The following is a 22,056-nucleotide window of genomic DNA, read 5'->3' as shown; positions in this document are numbered from 1 at the left end:
AAAAAAAAAAAAAAAGAAATGGGTGGGTGCGGTGTCCCCCAATAAAGGCTACGAGAAAGATTTTCCGTGAGTACAAAAAAAAAAAAAAAAAAAATCTCCTTTTCTCGGTCGCTCTTCATTGGGGGACACCAAACTGATGGGACGTACTAAAGCAGTCCCCTAGGGTGGGAAAAGAACAATCACCAGCGAAAGGAGACCGTCTCAGACTGAACTCACATGTCCGTAGGGCCAGCGGACGAGCCCCCAGGTCGGAGACACACCAGGCCCAGAAAAAGAGCCCCTAAAGATCTCCCGTTCAGGGAGATGGACCAGTACCCAAAAGGAAAAGTCAGTCCTCTGTAGAGACCTAAGACACCCGGGTCATATGTCCACGAAAAAAAAAACTCTCCTGACGAAAAAAAACGCCAGAAGGAAGAAAGAGCGTAGAACCGAAAGACTACCCTGACAAACGGATCGCGGAGGGGTCGTGGCCCGGGCTGCTACAAATTACCAAGACCTGACCCATCACCAAGGCTCAAGGAATCAGAAAGCCGCCTGAAAGAAGGCACACCACAGCATCGTAGGACAGAGTCCCGAACAAGGGAACCAACAGCGATAGATGACAATTGACCGGGTAGACCAGAGCAGCCATAAGAACATTACGTCAGAACGGGAATGGAGGGAGAACCAAGGAGAACCCAGCTTGGACTCCCAGGGGCTGGTTATAGGAAGGAGTACTCCAGAAGACTGTGGTGTCAATGTAGTATGATCAACACCGACCAAAGTGTAAGAAGGACAAAATCTTCCAGGGAGAGCACTAGGCTGTGACAGTGGACCGAAGCACACAAGCCTAGGCAGGAAAACCACTGTGGAATGTACTACAACAAAAAACAAAATAGTTCCCCCAAAGAAGGGGAAAAAAAAGGGCGGTCAAGGTGACAACTGAAATACAGACCTACGACAAGTACGCTAATCCCTGCACCCCTTGTGAAAAGGGGGATTGGCAAGCGCGCTAGGCGCAGGAGGAGCTGGGAAAGGCAAAGACTGGGTGGACAAAGCCCCCAGGCTCCATCAGCAGCCCTCGCCGCATGGAGGAGCCACCTTGCATCCCAAGAGGGATCGGAACCCCGCACACTGAGGCTGGGCAACAAATACAAGACGTGTTGAGAGCCAGTAAAAACAGTGACCAGAAGGCACCAGAGTCACTCAGGACAGGGACCCCAGAGAGAAACCCCCGGAAGAACAGGGAGGGGCTGAGCAGATAGGCGCTGCAGCAGGCCCCATGGCAGAACAGGGGTGCTCAATCGCCTTGGAACCGCTGGACTGAATTCCCGGAAAAAATTTGGGCGCACCAACAGAGCCAAAGGAAGGAGGGCTCTACTCCCACAAAGCGGTCCCAGCATATGTAGGAACACAGACCTGGGGACCCCAAGAAAACAGTGGCACACCAAGACTGCAGACATTGTGAAAACGCAGACCTCCAAGGGAGCAGCAGAAAGGGAGAAATGCCCCAGCAGACCAACAGTGTAACCCAAGAAAGGGAAACAGAGCGATGCTACTGTAGTCACAAAAGGAAGAAAGGGACACCCGGACCCATATGCACACACCCTGCGGAACTGTACCTGGAAGAGAGACACCGGACTACAGCTGCAGTAGCAGATGAACGGGGAAGGTGGCTATGTGGATTAGAGCACCAAACAGATACAGTCTGACCATGTGGCAAGGAGGCCGTTGCCACGAAGGGTCCCGCACACGGAAACACACAGTGGAGAGAGATACCAGCCTGTGGACAGAGGAGCAGGCAAGCAGAGAGGGACCTGGCCAAGCAGGGAACCCCGTAAACTACAATGTAGTGCATTGAACAAGATGCATGAGGCAAATCGGAGAGACTCACATGTAAACTAGCCTGGCAGTGGTGAACTACCGTCCACGGGGTGACTGCCTGATAGAGAACCCAAAAGGTGGAAGGGCAGGGAGGCCAAACCCTGCTCCCAGAAGAGAAAGATGGAAGCAGAGGTACAGGGGAAAGCATCAGTGACATCCAGTAGAGCGTCCGTGAGACACCCTGGGTCAGGGCCAGTATACCACGCCCAACCGTGGGGTACTGGAACTCCAGCCGCAAAAACATCTGCCGTGTGACAGCCGGCAGAAGAAGATATGCAGAACAACTGTCTGGCCTACCGGCATGGGACCCTAGGGAGCAGCGAGTGATGCCATCAGAAACCCCGTACAGTAGGGAGGTACAGGAAGTCCAGTCGCAGGGACACCAGCCATGTGACGTGAAACAGGAGGTGCAGGAAACCCTGCAGACCGCTACCTGGCTTACAGGTATAGGACCATGGAAACGAGTCACTTCATGGGCACCACGCTCAGTAGTGAGGCAACGGAACCCCGGCCGCCGAAGCAGATACACCAGCTGTTTGATGTAGGACAGACGGTGTAGATAACCATGTCTACCAATGTCTGGCTCACCAGAACTCAAGCCGCACGTACAGCAGCCACTGGAAGTATGACAGACAGTGTAGTCCACCAAGCAGACACTGTCTGGTTTACTGGTATGGATCCACAGAAGACAACTATGCATACCATCGGCACCTCGCTCAGTAGTGAGGACCCGGAACCCCAGGTGCAGATACATCAGACATAAGATGTATAACAGGCGGAGTAGGCAACCATGTAGACCACTGTCTGGCTTACTGGCATGGACGAACAGAAGACAGCTATGTATCCCATCGGTACTTTGCCCAGTAGTGAGGAACTGGAATTCTAGACGTGGACATTGCAGCTGTTTGATGTATGACAGGCGGTAAAAACCATGCAGACCACTGACTGGCTTACTGGCACGGATCCACAGAAGACAAGTATTCATAACAACGGTAACACACTCAGCAGTGAGGAACCGGAACTCCAGTCACAGATACATCAGCCGTGAATTGCGTGACAGGCAATGAAGGAAACCATGCAGACTACTGTCGACTACTACTGAAGACACATCGGGTCAGTTCTCCATATACCGCACCCAGCAGTGGGGTATCGGAACTGCGGCCACAGACACAACCATCTTGAGTCGAAACTATGCAGACCACTGTCTGGCTTACTGGTATGGGTCCTGACGGCACATCTGGTCAGTTCCCCATATACTGCACTCAGCAGTGGGGTATCGGAACTGCAGCCACGAACACCACAGATGTGAGTCATGTAACAAAGGCAGAGGAAACCATGCAAAGCACTGTCTGGCTTACTGGTATAGATCCGGATCAGAAACGAGACAAGTCATCGGACGCCCCGCACAGCAGTGAGGTACTGGAGCTCTAAAAGCTAATACCTCGATCGATTGATGTGGGACAGGTGAATGCCAGGTGGCAGAGGAAAACATGCAGACCACTGTCTGGTATGGGTCTCTAGGAGAGAAAGGTTCTGCCTTCGGACACCTCGCACCAGCAGAGAGGTACCGGAGCGCCAGCCGATAAGGTGGCGGCATGCCACTATTTGGCACGGAGATAAGAGATTTAGACCCTGTCCACACAGGGATATTGCCCCGGAACCTAGCACTGGATGAGAGGCTCCGGAGCACTAGATGCATAGCCTGAGGCGAAGTATGAAAAACTAAAAACACCCCAGTGAGGGTGGCCGGCAGGTATGAAGGGTGAGGAGCCTCAAAGGTAAACTAAGTGTCCGTCAGGAACGCCAAGAGTTTGCACAGAGTTAGGAAAGCTCATGTATAGCGTACATCAGGACACCATCTAGGGACAAACAAATAATAGATATGTGCCGACAGCGACATGGCCGCCGGCATCAGAGAGGCTGCGAGAGAAGAGAAAGGATGTGGGCTTGATACAGCCTCTGATATCCCTGGTAAAACTAAAGATCCCTGCAGCGCACCAGACCGGAGCGGTCGCTGTTGGGAGGAGGGGGCGGAGCTAAGCTCCGAAGGAAATTCCCAGATTCTCCCATCTGCGCTATGAGGGCAGTGCCGCCGACCAGCAAGAAGGGGCGGAGCTAAACTCGGCTGAAGGGGGAGCCGGCCGGGGCGCTGCACCGGCCGCAATCCCCACCAGCTGAGAGACTACGGACCTGAACCAGGGAGTCAGAGGACATACCCCTCTGACATCCCTGGCAAAACTAAAACCCCTGCAGCGCGAGCTCGCTGTGGGGAGGAGAGGGGCAGAGCTAAGCTCTGTAAAGAGAGGCACAGAACCTCTCCCCCCTCCGGCGCTCTGAAGGCAGCGCCGGTGTGAGGAGGACTCCCGCGGCCCCAATTCCCGCGTCTGAACTCGGGAAGGAGGGGGGCGGAGCCACCACCGCCATTATGGCTCCCGCCGCCTGCCAGCACAGCGCCGGAGAAGCCGAAACCTGGCTGTAGTGCAGGACTAAGGGAGCTACCGCAAAAGCCGGCGGCTGCCCGGACATAACATACATAAGTGAGAGAGCCCAGACCCCATAATCATCGGACCCATGACCCCTTAACTGCCCCCACAAAAGTCAGTGCATAAGACACAAGGAAGATATTAACCCCTTAAGTCCTCTGCAGGGGGGGGGGGGGGGGGGTGGGAGAGACATACTTCCCGACCAGCTTTACATACTCCCCTATCTTCACATACTCACCTGTCTTCCTGAACACCTAAGATGTCTTCAGCCAGCATTTTAGTCACCTGCATCACGTCATGCTGCTACAGCCCAAGACTAGCAGGAAAAATAGGTGGACCTGGACCCACGGTGCAACCCGAGGCGCTGGCCGATGGCTGGAAGGGGTTAACGGTGCATTTGTATTTTAAGTCCCGTGCCCCTTAGCCGCATATGGGGAAACAGGTAGCGCCATGCTCCTGAACCCCCACCTGAAAAAGGGAAATAAAAAGGAGTAAAGAATCTAACTAAACAGCCCTAACTAGAAAACAAAACAAAAAAAGACCAGGTCTGGAGAGCTCCAGACCTGTGTGTCTACCTCCTAACTAAAACTGGTTACCTCACTGCAGGTGGGCGGGTATATCCTGCCGACTTTTCTTTTTCCTAGTGTTAGCGCCTCCTAGTGGCAAGAGCATATACCCATCAGTTAGGTGTCCCCCATTGAAGAGCGACCGAGAAAGCAGCATTTTTGGACTATAATTTTTTACGTTTACGCCATTCCCTGTACGGGATCATGAACATTATATTTTGATAGTTTGGACATTTACGCACGTGGCGATACCAAATATATTTTTTTTTTAAATTACGCTTTTTGGGGGTAAAATGTGAAAAACGGACAATTTTTATTTTTATTGGGGAAGGGGATCATCCGTCCGCCATGATGGATGATTGGATCATTGGATCTGTATTGATCACGGCATCTGAGGCGTTAATGGCGGACATCCGTGCCATCGCGGATGTTGGCCATTACTGGCGGGTCCCCGGCTGCTGCTAGCAGCCAGAACCTGCCGTGTATGACGCGAGCACTGTTCCGATGTTCATGGTCATGCACAGGACGTAAATGTACGTCTTGGTGCGCGAAGTCCCGCCAAACCTGGACGTACATTTACGTCCGTGGTAGTTAAGGGGTTAAAAAATACACATTAACCCCTAATTCCATGTTAAAAGTTCAAATCACCCCCTTTTCCTATATAAAAACATGCAAACATAATAAAAATTAACTTATCTGGTATCAATTCGTGCGTAATTGTACGACCTATTAAAATATAACTATGTATCCTGCACGGTAAATGTAAAAAAAATAAAAATAAAAAAATAAAAAATAAAACACAATTGCAATTTTTATAATATCTCCCCCCCCCCACACAAAAAAAATAGTAATAAGCGACTAAAAAAAAGTCATATCAATACCAAAATGGTACCGATACAAAAAACAGATTATGGCGCAAAAAATTAGCCCTTATAGAGCCTGGTATGCGGGAAAAATTTTTTGAAAAAGTTCTGAACTTTTTTTTAATGAGTAAAACATGGCGTAAATTATACAGATCTGGTATTGCTGTAATCAGGCGGCTTAAAGTATCAAAACAACATGTTATCTGAACCACAAGGTAAATGGCGCAGAAAAGAAAAACCACCAAATCTGCAAAACTATCTTTTACTATTTCAATTTTACGTCACCTAAATAAATATATATTTATATATTATTTTTTTTTGTGGTTTAGAGAATATTTTATTGAAAAATTAAAAGGTGTCATTATAGTAGGTAGTTATGGCTATTATAGGGCGAAGAGGGAAAATTGGCCCAGACAAGTGGATTGTCAGGAGGGACAAGTAGATTTTCCTCCATTTTAGTCCCGTGTACAAGAAGTTTTTTTTTATAAAAATTTCCACATCCCTGTATATACAGCCCCCCTCCCCCCCATACAGTGCACAAATAACCAAAGCCCCTACACCTCCGCCATACAGGAGCCAAAGACAAGGACCAGACATTACTAGAAGACTCATCCTGCTAGAACAACAACCGTCATATGGCGAGAAATCACCAAGTTATTGTGCAAAATACTAAAAGGTAAAAAGGCAAAAACATGTTTGATATGACAGGATTCATACCGAGCCCAGGATAGGGGGGAAATAGATTTACAGGTTATTACAGGAAAATGCAAGGAAAATAACGGCAGGAAGGGTGAGCTGGTCCGGGCCATCTATGCTGCAGGGACCGTCCGGTGGGGAGGGTTAGTCTTTGCGGGCTGTCCATTTAACCCGGGGGCCTCATTTCCACGCTTCAGGCCCGGTGTAGTGACGTTGCCTTGACGACGACGCACAGGGACGTTCATGCGCAACGTCACTAGTCCGGGCCCGAAGCGTGGAGAAGAGACCCCCCGGTGAAAATGACTAACCCTCCCCACCGGATGGTCCCTGCATCATAGATGGCCCGGACCAGCTCACCCTAACTTCCCGCCAAGGGGAGGAGAGTACAAAACAAAAGGCAGATGATGATGAAGGCCTCAGTGGTCTTCAACCTGCGGACCTCCAGAGGTTTCAAAACTTCAACTCCCGGGTATGCTGGTAGTTGTAGTTTTGCAACATCTGGAGGTCCGCAGGTGGAAGACCACTGATGAAGGGATAGAAATGCGGTGATGATAAGGGGGGGGGGGGGAAGAATGATAACTGGGGTCTGGATGATTACATTGGGGGGAGATGATGTATTTCCCACCCTAGGCTTATAGTGGAGTCAAAAACTTTTCCTGGGTTTTTGGGGTAAAATTATATTCGGGTCGGCTTATACTCGAGTATATACGGTATTATATTTTTCACATTTCTTTAAGAAAAGTGTATTTATACATACAAGGATAAAGAAATAACAACAGTATAAACAACTGTATTATATACACAAAAGATAAGTTAACAACAGTCTATCCAACTCTACAGTCTAACAACAACAACAACAGTCTATCCAACTCTACAGTCTAACAACAACAACAACAGTCTATCCAACTCTACAGTCTAACAACAACAACAACAGTCTATCCAACTCTACAGTCTAACAACAACAACAACAGTCTATCCAACTCTACAGTCTAACAACAACAACAACAGTCTATCCAACTCTACAGTCTAACAACAACAACAACAGTCTATCCAACTCTACAGTCTAACAACAACAACAACAGTCTATCCAACTCTACAGTCTAACAACAACAACAACAGTCTATCCAACTCTACAGTCTAACAACAACAACAACAGTCTATCCAACTCTACAGTCTAACAACAACAACAACAGTCTATCCAACTCTACAGTCTAACAACAACAACAGTCTATCCAACTCTACAGTCTAACAACAACAACAGTCTATCCAACTCTACAGTCTAACAACAACAACAGTCTATCCAACTCTACAGTCTAACAACAACAGTCTATCCAACTCTACAGTCTAACAACAGTATATCCAACTCTACAGTCTAACAACAGTATATACAACTCTACAGTCTAACTATATACAACTCTACAGTCTAACAACAGTATATACAACTCTACAGTCTAACTATATACAACTCTACAGTCTAACAACAGTATATACAACTCTACAGTATATACAGGGATAAAGAGAAAAAAAAACAGTGTATACAACTCTACAGTATATATATATATACACTGTTATCTTTTTATCATATATATATATATATATATATATATATATATATATATATATATATATATTTTTTTTTTTTTTTTTTTAATTAAGATGTGTATATACTGTTATCTCTTTATCCGTGTGTGTGTATATATACATACACACAGATAAAGAGATAACAGTATATATACACATCTTAATAAAATATATATACAGGATAAAAAGATAACAGTCTATCTACGGGCTGGGGATAAGGTGGGAGGATATACTGCACGGGCTGGAGATAAGGGGGGGGACATACTGCACTACACGGGCTGGAGATAAGGGGGGGGGGGGGGACATACTGCACTACACGGGCTGGGGATAAGGGGGGGGACATACTGCACTACACGGGCTGGGGATAAGGGGGGGGACATACTGCACTACACGGGCTGGGGATAAGGGGGGGACATACTGCACTACACGGGCTGGGGATAAGGGGGGGGGGACATACTGCACTACACGGGCTGGGGATAAGGGGGGACATACTGCACTACACAGGCTGGGGATAAGGGGGGACATACTGCACTACACGGGCTGGGGATAAGGGGGGACATACTGCACTACACGGGCTGGGGATAAGGGGGGGGGACATACTGCACTACACGGGCTGGGGATAAGGGGGGGGGGACATACTGCACTACACGGGGCTGGGGATAAGGGGGGGACATACTGCACTACACGGGCTGGGATAAGGGGGGGACATACTGCACTACACGGGCTGGGGATAAGGGGGGACATACTGCATTACACGGGGCTGGGATAAGGGGGGGGACATACTGCACTACACGGGCTGGGGATAAGGGGGGGACATACTGCACTACACGGGCTGGGGGATAAGGGGGGGGGGGACATACTGCACTACACGGGCTGGGGATAAGGGGGGGGGGACATACTGCACTACACGGCTGGGGATAAGGGGGGGGGGACATACTGCACTACACGGGCTGGGGATAAGGGGGGGACATACTGCACTACACGGGCTGGGGATAAGGGGGGGGACATACTGCACTACACGGGCTGGGGATAAGGGGGGGACATACTGCACTACACGGGCTGGGGATAAGGGGGGGACATACTGCACTACACGGGCTGGGGATAAGGGGGGGGGGGACATACTGCACTACACGGGCTGGGGATAAGGGGGGGGGGGACATACTGCACTAACACGGGCTGGGGATAAGGGGGGGGGGACATACTGCACTACACGGGCTGGGGATAAGGGGGGGACATACTGCACTACACGGGCTGGGGATAAGGGGGGACATACTTGCACTACACGGGCTGGGGATAAGGGGGGGGGGGACATACTGCACTACACGGGCTGGGGATAAGGGGGGGGGACATACTGCACTACACGGGCTGGGGATAAGGGGGGGGGGACATACTGCACTACACGGGCTGGGGATAAGGGGGGGGACATACTGCACTACACGGGCTGGGGATAAGGGGGGGACATACTGCACTACACGGGCTGGGGGATAAGGGGGGGGGACATACTGCACTACACGGGCTGGGGATAAAGGGGGGGACATACTGCACTACACGGGCTGGGGATAAGGGGGGACATACTGCACTACACAGGCTGGGGATAAGGGGGGACATACTGCACTACACGGGCTGGGGATGTATAGACTGCAGGGGAATAAATATACTGGGGATGATTTCTATGTGTGAGGGGGGCGACTACTGAATGACATGCTGGGAGTTGTAGTCCCTGCTATGTGTGTGTATGCCTGTGTTTCCCAACCAGGGAATGCAGGGAGTAGTAGTTTTGCAACATCTGTAGGCACCCTGTTTGGAAAACACTGGTGTACGAACTACAACTCCCAGGAGACTACAGAGATACAATAGAGGTCACCCCCACAGTACAAAATATATATAGATAGATAGAAGGCAAAAAGCGGCTGCAGCACACAAAATAAGTGCAAAAATGGTGGTAGCTTTAATCCATTATAAATACAGATGCAACGTTTCAGCTGCCGGTGCAGCCTTTATCAAGCATACAGAGTGACTGAACACAAGGTATATATATATGGTAGCCAATTACAATTAATACAAATCAGTGTTAAAAGTCAATATATATATATATATATATATATATATATATATATATATATATATATATATATATATATATATATACACACACACACACACACACATCAGGTCACCTCACAGTACAATGTCTATATATATACCGTATTTATCGGGGTATACCACGCACCGGCCTATAACACGCACCCTCATTTTACCAAGGATATTTGGGTAAAAAAAGTTTTTTTTACCCAAATATCCATGAAAAAATGAGGGTGCGTGTGTGTGCGTGTATACCCCGATACATCCCCAGGAAAGGCAGGGGAGAGAGGCCGTCGCTGCCCGCTTCTCTCCCCCTGCCTTTCCTGGGGTCTAGAGCCCTACTGTCGGCCCTTTTCACCCCCTGGATAGCCAGGGGAGAGAAGCGGCGCCGAAAGCCAGGGGGAGAGAAGGGGCAGCGGCACCCATTGCCGGCGCCGCTGCCCCCCCCCCATCCCCCGGTGGCATAATTACCTGAGTCTGGTCCGCGCTGCTCCAGGCCTCCGCCGTGCGTCGTTGCTATGCACGGCGCGGCGCTCTGACGTCATGCGCCGCGCCGTTCAGCGCATAGCAATGACGCCGGGGACGCACGACGGAGGCCTGGAGCAGCGCGGACCGGACTCAGGTAATTATGCCACCGGGGATGGGGGGAGGCAACGGGGCAGCGGCGCCGGCAATGGGTGCCGCTGCCCCTTCTCTCCCCCTGGCTGTCGGCGCCGCTTCTCTCCCCCTGGCTATCGGCGCCGCCACCGATAGTCAGGGGGACAGAACGGGCAGCGGCGCCAATAACCAGGGGGTGAGAAGGGCCGACAGCAGCGCTCTAGACCCCAGGAAAGGCAGGGGGAGAGAAGCGGGCAGCGACGGCCTCTCTCCCCCTGCCTTTCCTGGGGGTATATCGGGGTATAACACGCGCACAGACTTTAGGCTAAAAATTTTAGCCTAAAAAGTGCATGTTATACGCCGATAAATACGGTATATATACACATACAGGTCACCTCACAGTACAATGTCTATATATAAACACACACACACACATACATACAGGTCACCTCACAGTACAATGTCTATATATTAGGGATCGACCGATTATCGGTATGGCCGATAATCACGATTTTGGGCATTATCGGTATCGGCAATTACCTTGCCGATAAGCCGATAATGCCCCCCGCACCGCGTCGCACCCCCCACCGTGATGCTGGGCGGTATACTGGTATGGATTTTTGCCCATACCGCTATACCGGTCGGGCCCCTCCCCCACCCTCCAAGTCAATAAAAAAATTAAACTTACCCGTAATGGGGGTGGTCCGGGCCATCCATCCTTCCTGTAGTGTCCGGGGGCGTTCCGGGTGAAGAGCGAACCCGTCCGGGCTGTCCTTCTCCGGCGGTCATCTTCTCCACTCCGGGCTGGCTCCGGCCTAGTACACTGCATAGACGCCGCTGCGCCGTGACGTCAGGTGCGTCGCTGTGCACGGGTGTCACTGCGCAGCGGCGTCTATGCAGCGTACTAGGCCGGAGCCTGCCGGGAGTGGAGAAGAGGACCCCCGGAGAAGAAGGACAGCCCGGACCGGTTGACCCGGAACGCCCCCGGACACTACAGGAAGGAAGGATGGCCCGGACCACCCTGACAGGTAGGGGGAGAGAAGCGGGTGGCGGTATGGCCCCGCAAAAGCCACTGCAGATCATTGATTTAAAGCGCCCACTTTAAATCAATGATCTGAGGGTGTCTCAGGGGGTTAATTAGCCGATAACTTATACCGATAATCCGGTATAAGTTATCGGCCCTAACCTGCACAGATTATCGGTATCGGCCCTAAAAAACCAATATCGGTCGATCCCTAATTATATATATATATATACATACACACACACACAGGTCACCTCACAGTACAATGTCTGTCATTTATATATATATATATATATATATATATATATATATATATATATATATACACACACACACACCGTATTTATCGGCGTATAACACGCACTTTTTAGGCTAAAATTTTTAGCCTAAAGTCTATGTGCGTGTTATACGCCGTCGCTGCCCGCTTTTCTCCCCCTGCCTTTCCTGGGGTCTAGAGCGCTGCTGCCGGCCCTTCTCTCCCCCTAGCTATCGGCGCCGCTGCCCGTTCTGTCCCCCTGACTATCGGTACCGGCGCCCCCATTGCCGGCACCGATAGCCAGGGGGAGAGAAGCGGCGCCGACAGCCAGGGGGAGAGAAGGGGCAGCGGCACCCATTGCCGGCGCCGCTGCCCCGTTGCCTCCCCCCATCCCCGGTGGCATAATTACCTGGGTCGGATCCAAGCTACTGCAGGCCTCCGGCGTGCATCCCCTGCGTCGTTGCTATGCACGGCGCGGCACACTGACGTCATGCGCCGCGCCGTGCAGCGCATAGCAACGACACCGGGGACGCACGCCGGAGGCCTGCAGCAGCGCGGACCCGACCCAGGTAATTATGCCACCGGGGATGGAACAGGCAGCGGCGCCGATAGCTAGGGGGAGAGAAGGGCCGGCAGCAGGGCTCTAGACCCCAGGAAAGGCAGGGGGAGAGAAGCGGGCAGCGACGGCCTCTCTCCCCCTGCCTTTCCTGGGGGTATATCGGGGTATACACGCGCACACACGCACCCTCATTTTACCATGGATATTTGGGTAAAAAAACTTTTTTTTACCCAAATATCCTTGGTAAAATGAGGGTGCGTGTTATAGGCCGGTGCGTGGTATACCCCGATAAATACGGTATATATATATATATACACACATATACATATACACACACACACAGGTCACCTCACAGTATAATGTCTATATATTATATATACACATACATATGTATATATACTATGCTGTCAGATATATGTATGTAAACGTCAGGTTGAGGTCTCCCAAAATAAGTAGAAAAAAAATTTGAAAAATTCAAGGGAACCTTTAAAAAACTCAATTTTATTAGTTTCTGGATAAAAAGTCCTTCACCCTTTTAGTGATGTGAAAAGTCAATATTGTTGACACCAGCTTATTATTATTCTTATGCGATCAGTCCATCAATTTTTAGGAGCATCTAGGACCGTCGGGTCACACGGAGCCTCTTCTGTTGTGTTTTTGTTTGAGGTGAGTTCAGAGGTCACTGTCAGACTGATTAGTGTGTTAGTGTATGTATCACAGTGCGTAGTAATCACATGTATTAGGACGTTGTGCCGGTTACTGATAGTAGAGATACAGGGGTGTGTGATCCCAACATCCACCAATGTATATTCAAGACAGATCATATAGATTGCACAGTCCACTCTATTATTGCACATACAGTCCCATGGTGATTGCACAATATTGTATACACTGATCAGTATGTTCTAGCACACAATGGTTTGCACTTAGCTGTGATAGCGTAGCTATAAGGTGATAGTCCGTATTCGTGAGGACAGTTCACATAGTAGAGAATGCCGATCCTACGCGTTTCCTCTTATCCGATTCTTCAGGGATTATTTGGCAGATCTTTTGATGGTCTGTGCAGCTCTGATGCCGGCTGTACAATGATACTAGTACGCGGTGAGTTTTATATATAATTGACTCCTCCCCTTTGTCCTTCATGTGACCTGAGACACAGTTTGTCTCAGGTCACGAATATTGTCACCTCGTTTGTATGTAATTTGTGGTATGGATGGGACAATTTCCTGTAATGTGACATCCATGCGTAAAATACCCCAGTGTTTGTCAAGGATGTTGCGGACCTCCACTGATTTGCTATCAAAAGTGCCTACTATTCTGGATACACTTATTTTGGACTTCATTCTTTGTGGTGAGAAGATGTGACCTTGGTGTCATCAAGGCTCTATGATATGCTCGTTTAAGTACTTTGTTAGGATAGCCTCTGCTTCTCAACCTGGTCCTCAGTTCCCCTGCTTTGATTTGAAATTCCTCCATAGAGGAGCAATTTCTCCATATACGGAGGTATTGACCTGTGGGGACTCCCTGCTTCAGTGGGCGCGGATGACAGCTCTCCCACCGAAGCAGGGAGTTTGTAGCAGTGCCTTTTCTATGCACTGTGGTATGTACATTTCTTTCCTCACCTATCCAAATTTTGAGATCAAGAAATTCTAACATGCTGGGACTGATTGTGCTGGTAAATCTAAGTCCCAAATCATTATGATTTAATGTTGCCACAAACTTTTGGTCGATGTCCAAATGACCGTTTAAAAAGCGTTTACAAGAAGAGCATGTGGGGGACATCGTAAACAGGAGGGACACACCAGTGGCTATCCACTTTTCCAAATACCACAGTAGTGACGTGAAAGATCTCCAAGCACAGATCATGGATGTCATACCCCCACCTAAGAGAGGAGGAGATTGGGATAAGCGCCTCCTCCAGAGAGAAGCCTTCTGGACTTATACACTGGAATCTATGAAGCCCACAGGCATGAATGATTTTATTTCCTATGCGTGCTTCATAGATCAATAGGAATTATAGTTATGCAATGAAGATCCCTATATCTTAAAGACAAAACATAAAAAAAATGAAAAAAAATGAAAAAAAATAATCATGATATCAAGCTAATTACATGTAGCAAATTAAATCAACAAAACTGTTTGCAAACTTATGTTCACTCTCCATGTAATATAACGAGTGCATTATAACAACAAAAACATCAACCATTGGAGAAAGCAGATAAACTACCGGAATGATGAGAGTTAATAATGATGCACAATTCAACTTCTAGTTGGAACGCAAGCCCAAAAGAAATCAACATGGACACGGAGCTCAGAACGAGGCTTGGACAGCTTACCTGAGTAATGTAAGGAAGACATCCAACCTGGACCCACCTGAGAGTAATCGCCCAATCCAGATTAGAGCCTCGGAAACATCGTTGACGTTTTGGCCCTTGATTGGGTGTCTCAGGTCACATGAAGGACAAAGGGGAGGAGTCAATTATATATAAAACTCACCGCGTACTAGTATCATTGTACAGCCGGCATCAGAGCTGCACAGACCATCAAAAGATCTGCCAAATAATCCCTGAAGAATCGGATAAGAGGAAACGCGTAGGATCGGCATTCTCTACTATGTGAACTGTCCTCACGAATACGGACTATCACCTTATAGCTACGCTATCACAGCTAAGTGCAAACCATTGTGTGCTAGAACATACTGATCAGTGTATACAATATTGTGCAATCACCATGGGACTGTATGTGCAATAATAGAGTGGACTGTGCAATCTATATGATCTGTCTTGAATATACATTGGTGGATGTTGGGATCACACACCCCTGTATCTCTACTATCAGTAACCGGCACAACGTCCTAATACATGTGATTACTACGCACTGTGATACATACACTAACACACTAATCAGTCTGACAGTGACCTCTGAACTCACCTCAAACAAAAACACAACAGAAGAGGCTCCGTGTGACCCGACGGTCCTAGATGCTCCTAAAAACTGATGGACTGATCGCATAAGAATAATAATAAGCTGGTGTCAACAATATTGACTTTTCACATCACTAAAAGGGTGAAGGACTTTTTATCCAGAAACTATAATAAAATTGAGTTTTTTAAAACGGTTCCCTTGAATTTTTCACATTTTTATATATATATATATATACAGGTCACCTCACAGTACAATGTCTAATATATATATATATATATATATATATATATATATATATATATATACAGGTCACCTCACAGTACAATGTCTAATATATATATATATATATATATATATATATATATATATATATATATACAGGTCACCTCACAGTACAATGTCTAATATATATATATATATATATATATATATATACAGGTCACCTCACAGTACAATGTCTAATATATATATATATATATATATATATATATATATATATATATATACAGGTCACCTCACAGTACAATGTCTAATATATATATATATACAGGTCACCTCACAGTACAATGTCTAATATATATATATATATATATATATATACACAGGTCACCTCACAGTACAATGTCTAATATATATATATATATATATATATACAGGTCACCTCACAGTACAATGTCTAATATATATATATATACAGGTCACCTCACAGTACAATGTCTAATATATATATATATATATATATATATATATATATATACAGGTCACCTCACAGTACAATGTCTAATATATATATATTTATACACAGGTCACCTCACAGTACAATGTCTACATATATATATATTTATACACAGGTCACCTCACAGTACAATGTCTACATATATATATATTTATACACAGGTCACCTCACAGTACAATGTCTAATATATATATATACAGGTCACCTCACAGTACAATGTCTATATATACAGGTCCTCACAGTACAATGTCTACATATATATATATATACACAGGTCACCTCACAGTACAATGTCTAATATATATATATATATATATATATATATATATATATATATATATATATATATATATATACAGGTCACCTCACAGTACAATGTCTATATATACAGGTCACCTCACAGTACAATGTCTACATATATATATACACAGGTCACCTCACAGTACAATGTCTAATATATATATATATATATATATATATATATATATATATATATATATATATATATATATATACACAGGTCACCTCACAGTACAAGGTCTATATATACAGGTCACCTCACAGTACAATGTCTACATATATATATATATATATATATATATATATATATATATATATATATATATATATATACAGGTCACCTCACAGTACAAGGTCTATATATAGGGGTTTAGGGCGGGACAGGAGTACCGGGGGGGGGTACCGGCGCCTCTTTTGACCCACTTACAGCACTGTATACCGGTATATATATATATATACAGAAGAGATAATAACAGTATATACACATCATATATATCACGACATAATATAACAATGATATACTTCTCTCCTCACCACCGACCTCTCCGGATACGGAAGCGATAGACGCTATTTCCTCGCCAGCTAAAGGACCTCTGATGATGTCATGACCACGTGACCGGCCATGTGACTAGACTCGAGTAGGCGGGGCCAGTCTGGAGTCTGCAGGAAACAATAGGTTTGGCGGGAATATGAGGAGGAGGCAAAACCTTAAGTGTCGGGTGAGGTGTACCTGGTGTATGGACAAGTAATGCTCTGCAGGGGGCCCGAGTAATGCTCTGCAGGGGGCCCGAGTAATGCTCTGCAGGGGGCCCGAGTAATGCTCTGCAGGGGGCCCCGAGTAATGCTCTGCAGGGGGCCCGAGTAATGCTCTGCAGGGGGCCCCGAGTAATGCTCTGCAGGGGGCCGAGTAATAATGCTGTAATGATCTGGGGGGGGGGGGGGGGGGGGGGATGTAATGCTTCTTGCAGACACCAACCAGGAGAACCTCTGCAGAGCATTACAGCAAACCCCCCCCCCCCCCCCCCCCCCCTGCAGAGCATTACAACAAGCCACTCAGAGGCCTCTGGGATATGATCTGTGCTTCGTGCAGACTCCAGACCGCTCTATAGGCCCCTGCAGAGTATTACTTCACCGTACACCGCTCTATAGGCCCCTGCAGAGTATTACTTCACCGTACACCGCTCTATAGGCCCCTGCAGAGTATTACTTCACCGTACACCGCTCTATAGGCCCCTGCAGAGTATTACTTCACCGTACACCGCTCTATAGGCCCCTGCAGAGTATTACTTCACCGTACACCGCTCTATAGGCCCTGCAGAGTATTACTTCACCGTACACCGCTCTATAGGCCCTGCAGAGTATTACTTCACCATACACCGCTCTATAGGCCCCTGCAGAGTATTACTTCACCGTACACCGCTCTATAGGCCCCTGCAGAGTATTACTTCACCGTACACCGCTCTATAGGCCCCTGCAGAGTATTACTTCACCGTACACCGCTCTATAGGCCCCTGCAGAGTATTACTTCACCGTACACCGCTCTATAGGCCCCTGCAGAGTATTACTTCACCGTACACCGCTCTATAGGCCCCTGCAGAGTATTACTTCACCATACACCGCTCTATAGACCCCTGCAGAGTATTACTTCACCGTACACCGCTCTATAGACCCCTGCAGAGTATTACTTCACCGTACACCGCTCTATAGGCCCCTGCAGAGTATTACTTCACCGTACACCGCTCTATAGGCCCCTGCAGAGTATTACTTCACCATACACCGCTCTATAGACCCCTGCAGAGTATTACTTCACCGTACACCGCTCTATAGACCCCTGCAGAGTATTACTTCACCGTACACCGCTCTATAGGCCCTGCAGAGTATTACTTGACCGTACACCGCTCTATAGGCCCCTGCAGAGTATTACTTGACCGTACACTGCTCTATAGGCCCCTGCAGAGTATTACTTCACCGTACACCGCTCTATAGGCCCCTGCAGAGTATTACTTCACCGTACACCGCTCTATAGGCCCCTGCAGAGTATTACTTCACATACACCGCTCTATAGGCCCCTGCAGAGTATTACTTCACCGTACACCGCTCTATAGGCCCTGCAGAGTATTACTTCACCGTACACCGCTCCTATAGGCCCCTGCAGAGTATTACTTCACCGTACACCGCTCTATAGGCCCCTGCAGAGTATTACTTCACCGTACACCGCTCTATAGGCCCCTGCAGAGTATTACTTCACCGTACACCGCTCTATAGGCCCCTGCAGAGTATTACTTCACCGTACACCGCTCTATAGGCCCTGCAGAGTATTACTTCACCGTACACCGCTCTATAGGCCCCTGCAGAGTATTACTTCACCGTACACCGCTCTATAGGCCCCTGCAGAGTATTACTCCACCGTACACCGCTCTATAGGCCCCTGCAGAGTATTACTCCACCGTACACCGCTCTATAGGCCCCTGCAGAGTATTACTTCACCGTACACCGCTCTATAGGCCCCTGCAGAGTATTACTTCACCGTACACCGCTCTATAGGCCCCTGCAGAGTATTACTTCACCGTACACCGCTCTATAGACCCCTGCAGAGTATTACTTCACCGTACACCGCTCTATAGGCCCCTGCAGAGTATTACTTCACCGTACACCGCTCTATAGGCCCCTGCAGAGTATTACTTCACCGTACACCGCTCTATAGGCCCCTGCAGAGTATTACTTCACCGTACACCGCTCTATAGGCCCCTGCAGAGTATTACTTCACCGTACACCGCTCTATAGGCCCCTGCAGAGTATTACTTCACCGTACACCGCTCTATAGGCCCCTGCAGAGTATTACTTCACCGTACACCGCTCTATAGGCCCCTGCAGAGTATTACTTCACCGTACACCGCTCTATAGGCTCCTGCAGAGTATTACTTCACCGTACACCGCTCTATAGGCCCCTGCAGAGTATTACTTCACCGTACACCGCTCTATAGGCCCCTGCAGAGTATTACTTCACCGTACACCGCTCTATAGGCCCCTGCAGAGTATTACTTCACCGTACACCGCTCTATAGGCCCCTGCAGAGTATTACTTCACCGTACACCGCTCTATAGGCCCCTGCAGAGTATTACTTCACCGTACACCGCTCTATAGGCCCCTGCAGAGTATTACTTCACCGTACACCGCTCTATAGGCCCCTGCAGAGTATTACTTCACCGTACACCGCTCTATAGGCCCCTGCAGAGTATTACTTCACCGTACACCGCTCTATAGGCCCCTGCAGAGTATTACTTCACCGTACACCGCTCTATAGGCCCCTGCAGAGTATTACTTCACCGTACACCGCTCTATAGGCCCCTGCAGAGTATTACTTCACCGTACACCGCTCTATAGGCCCCTGCAGAGTATTACTTCACCGTACACCGCTCTATAGGCCCCTGCAGAGTATTACTTCACCGTACACCGCTCTATAGGCCCCTGCAGAGTATTACTTCACCGTACACCGCTCTATAGGCCCCTGCAGAGTATTACTTCACCGTACACCGCTCTATAGGCCCCTGCAGAGTATTACTTCACCGTACACCGCTCTATAGGCCCCTGCAGAGTATTACTTCACCGTACACCGCTCTATAGGCCCCTGCAGAGTATTACTTCACCGTACACCGCTCTATAGGCCCCTGCAGAGTATTACTTCACCGTACACCGCTCTATAGGCCCCTGCAGAGTATTACTTCACCGTACACCGCTCTATAGGCCCCTGCAGAGTATTACTTCACCGTACACCGCTCTATAGGCCCCTGCAGAGTATTACTTCACCGTACACCGCTCTATAGGCCCCTGCAGAGTATTACTTCACCGTACACCGCTCTATAGGCCCCTGCAGAGTATTACTTCACCGTACACCGCTCTATAGGCCCCTGCAGAGTATTACTTCACCGTACACCGCTCTATAGGCCCCTGCAGAGTATTACTTCACCGTACACCGCTCTATAGGCCCCTGCAGAGTATTACTTCACCGTACACCGCTCTATAGGCCCCTGCAGAGTATTACTTCACCGTACACCGCTCTATAGGCCCCTGCAGAGTATTACTTCACCGTACACCGCTCTATAGGCCCCTGCAGAGTATTACTTCACCGTACACCGCTCTATAGGCCCCTGCAGAGTATTACTTCACCGTACACCGCTCTATAGGCCCCTGCAGAGTATTACTTCACCGTACACCGCTCTATAGGCCCCTGCAGAGTATTACTTCACCGTACACCGCTCTATAGGCCCCTGCAGAGTATTACTTCACCGTACACCGCTCTATAGGCCCCTGCAGAGTATTACTTCACCGTACACCGCTCTATAGGCCCCTGCAGAGTATTACGTCACCGTACACCGCTCTATAGGCCCCTGCAGAGTATTACGTCACCGTACACCGCTCTATAGGCCCCTGCAGAGTATTACTTCACCGTACACCGCTCTATAGGCCCCTGCAGAGTATTACTTCACCGTACACCGCTCTATAGGCCCCTGCAGAGTATTACTTCACCGTACACCGCTCTATAGGCCCCTGCAGAGTATTACTTCACCGTACACCGCTCTATAGGCCCCTGCAGAGTATTACTTCACCGTACACCGCTCTATAGGCCCCTGCAGAGTATTACTTAGGCTCCATTCACACTATGTGGCTTTGTTACAAACATTAATAGCTCCTTTTTTTTTTTTCACTTTGACCTTTGCCCTTAACGCCCGTTATTGTAACGGATCCTAACGGGAGTCGTCATAACGGGCAACGAGGATCCCGTTCACCTGAATGTGATTTCTCTATCATCCGTTATTCCCCCAGAAGATAGCGGGAGATAAAGATGTCACATGCGCACGTTCTTCTCCCGCTATCTTCCTAATGGACGTCACTTACCGGCCACAAACGGCCTTAACCATTCACCCCCCAAGAGAAAACCTCCCCCGCTATTAAAGGTCTTCTGCCCCCCACCACAAACCGCTCTAAGGGGGGATTTTATTATTAATGGTAGAAGATTCTTCTTTTCTATATATAAAATACATTTTTGTGCAGTGAGTTATTTTGCGTCTTCTTTGTTAGAGCCAAAAGCAAGTACTCGATTTTATTTTTGTTTGTGCATTGTGGAATGCATTTTGCAGTGAATACTAATTTATCATGTGCGTTTTTCTTTGTTTTGATGCATTTTTTATTTTTTTTTGCCCAAATACGTTTTTTTATTTTTACTGCAAAAATACACCATCAAAAAGGACACGTAGGAAAGTGTTCTACCGAGACAGCCGGAGGATGCAGGAGCCGTCCATCAACAGTGCTAAACTACAACTACTCCCAGTAGTTGTACCACAGCGCTGAGGGGGCGGCACTTGCACCCCCCCCCCCCCTGGACTCTTGGGAAAGTTAGGACTACTACTCCCATCATGGACAGACTGCCCATAATGGAAGTTATAGTAGAGGTGCAGATCGCAGCAGGTTATTCTCCAGAGATCCGCTGGGATCCGTATTTATTAACTGTACATGCGGCTCCACTG

General features: G+C 48.0%; 1 protein-coding gene across 4 annotated transcripts in view; it reads right to left on the bottom strand.

Annotated features, from left to right (window-relative positions):
* Window positions 1–17,121, bottom strand: part of LOC130358156 (zinc finger protein OZF-like) — a 31,635-nt gene extending 14,514 nt beyond the window's left edge. Inside the window, exon 1 of one of the 4 annotated variants that reach the window (XM_056561008.1) lies at window positions 17,073–17,121. The gene's annotated coding sequence lies outside the window, so the exon portion shown is untranslated. Of the gene's footprint in view, window positions 1–17,053 lie in introns of all 4 variants that reach the window. The other 3 variants (XM_056561006.1, XM_056561005.1, XM_056561009.1) reach the window with 3 other exon arrangements.
* Between the last annotated feature and the right edge of the window lie 4,935 nt (window positions 17,122–22,056).

Source organism: Hyla sarda, chromosome 2 (genome assembly GCF_029499605.1).
Source record: "Hyla sarda isolate aHylSar1 chromosome 2, aHylSar1.hap1, whole genome shotgun sequence".
Classification (NCBI taxonomy): domain Eukaryota; kingdom Metazoa; phylum Chordata; class Amphibia; order Anura; family Hylidae; genus Hyla; species Hyla sarda.
The sequence above is the reverse complement of the archived record's forward strand: the minus strand, read 5'-3'. Positions and strand labels throughout refer to the sequence as shown.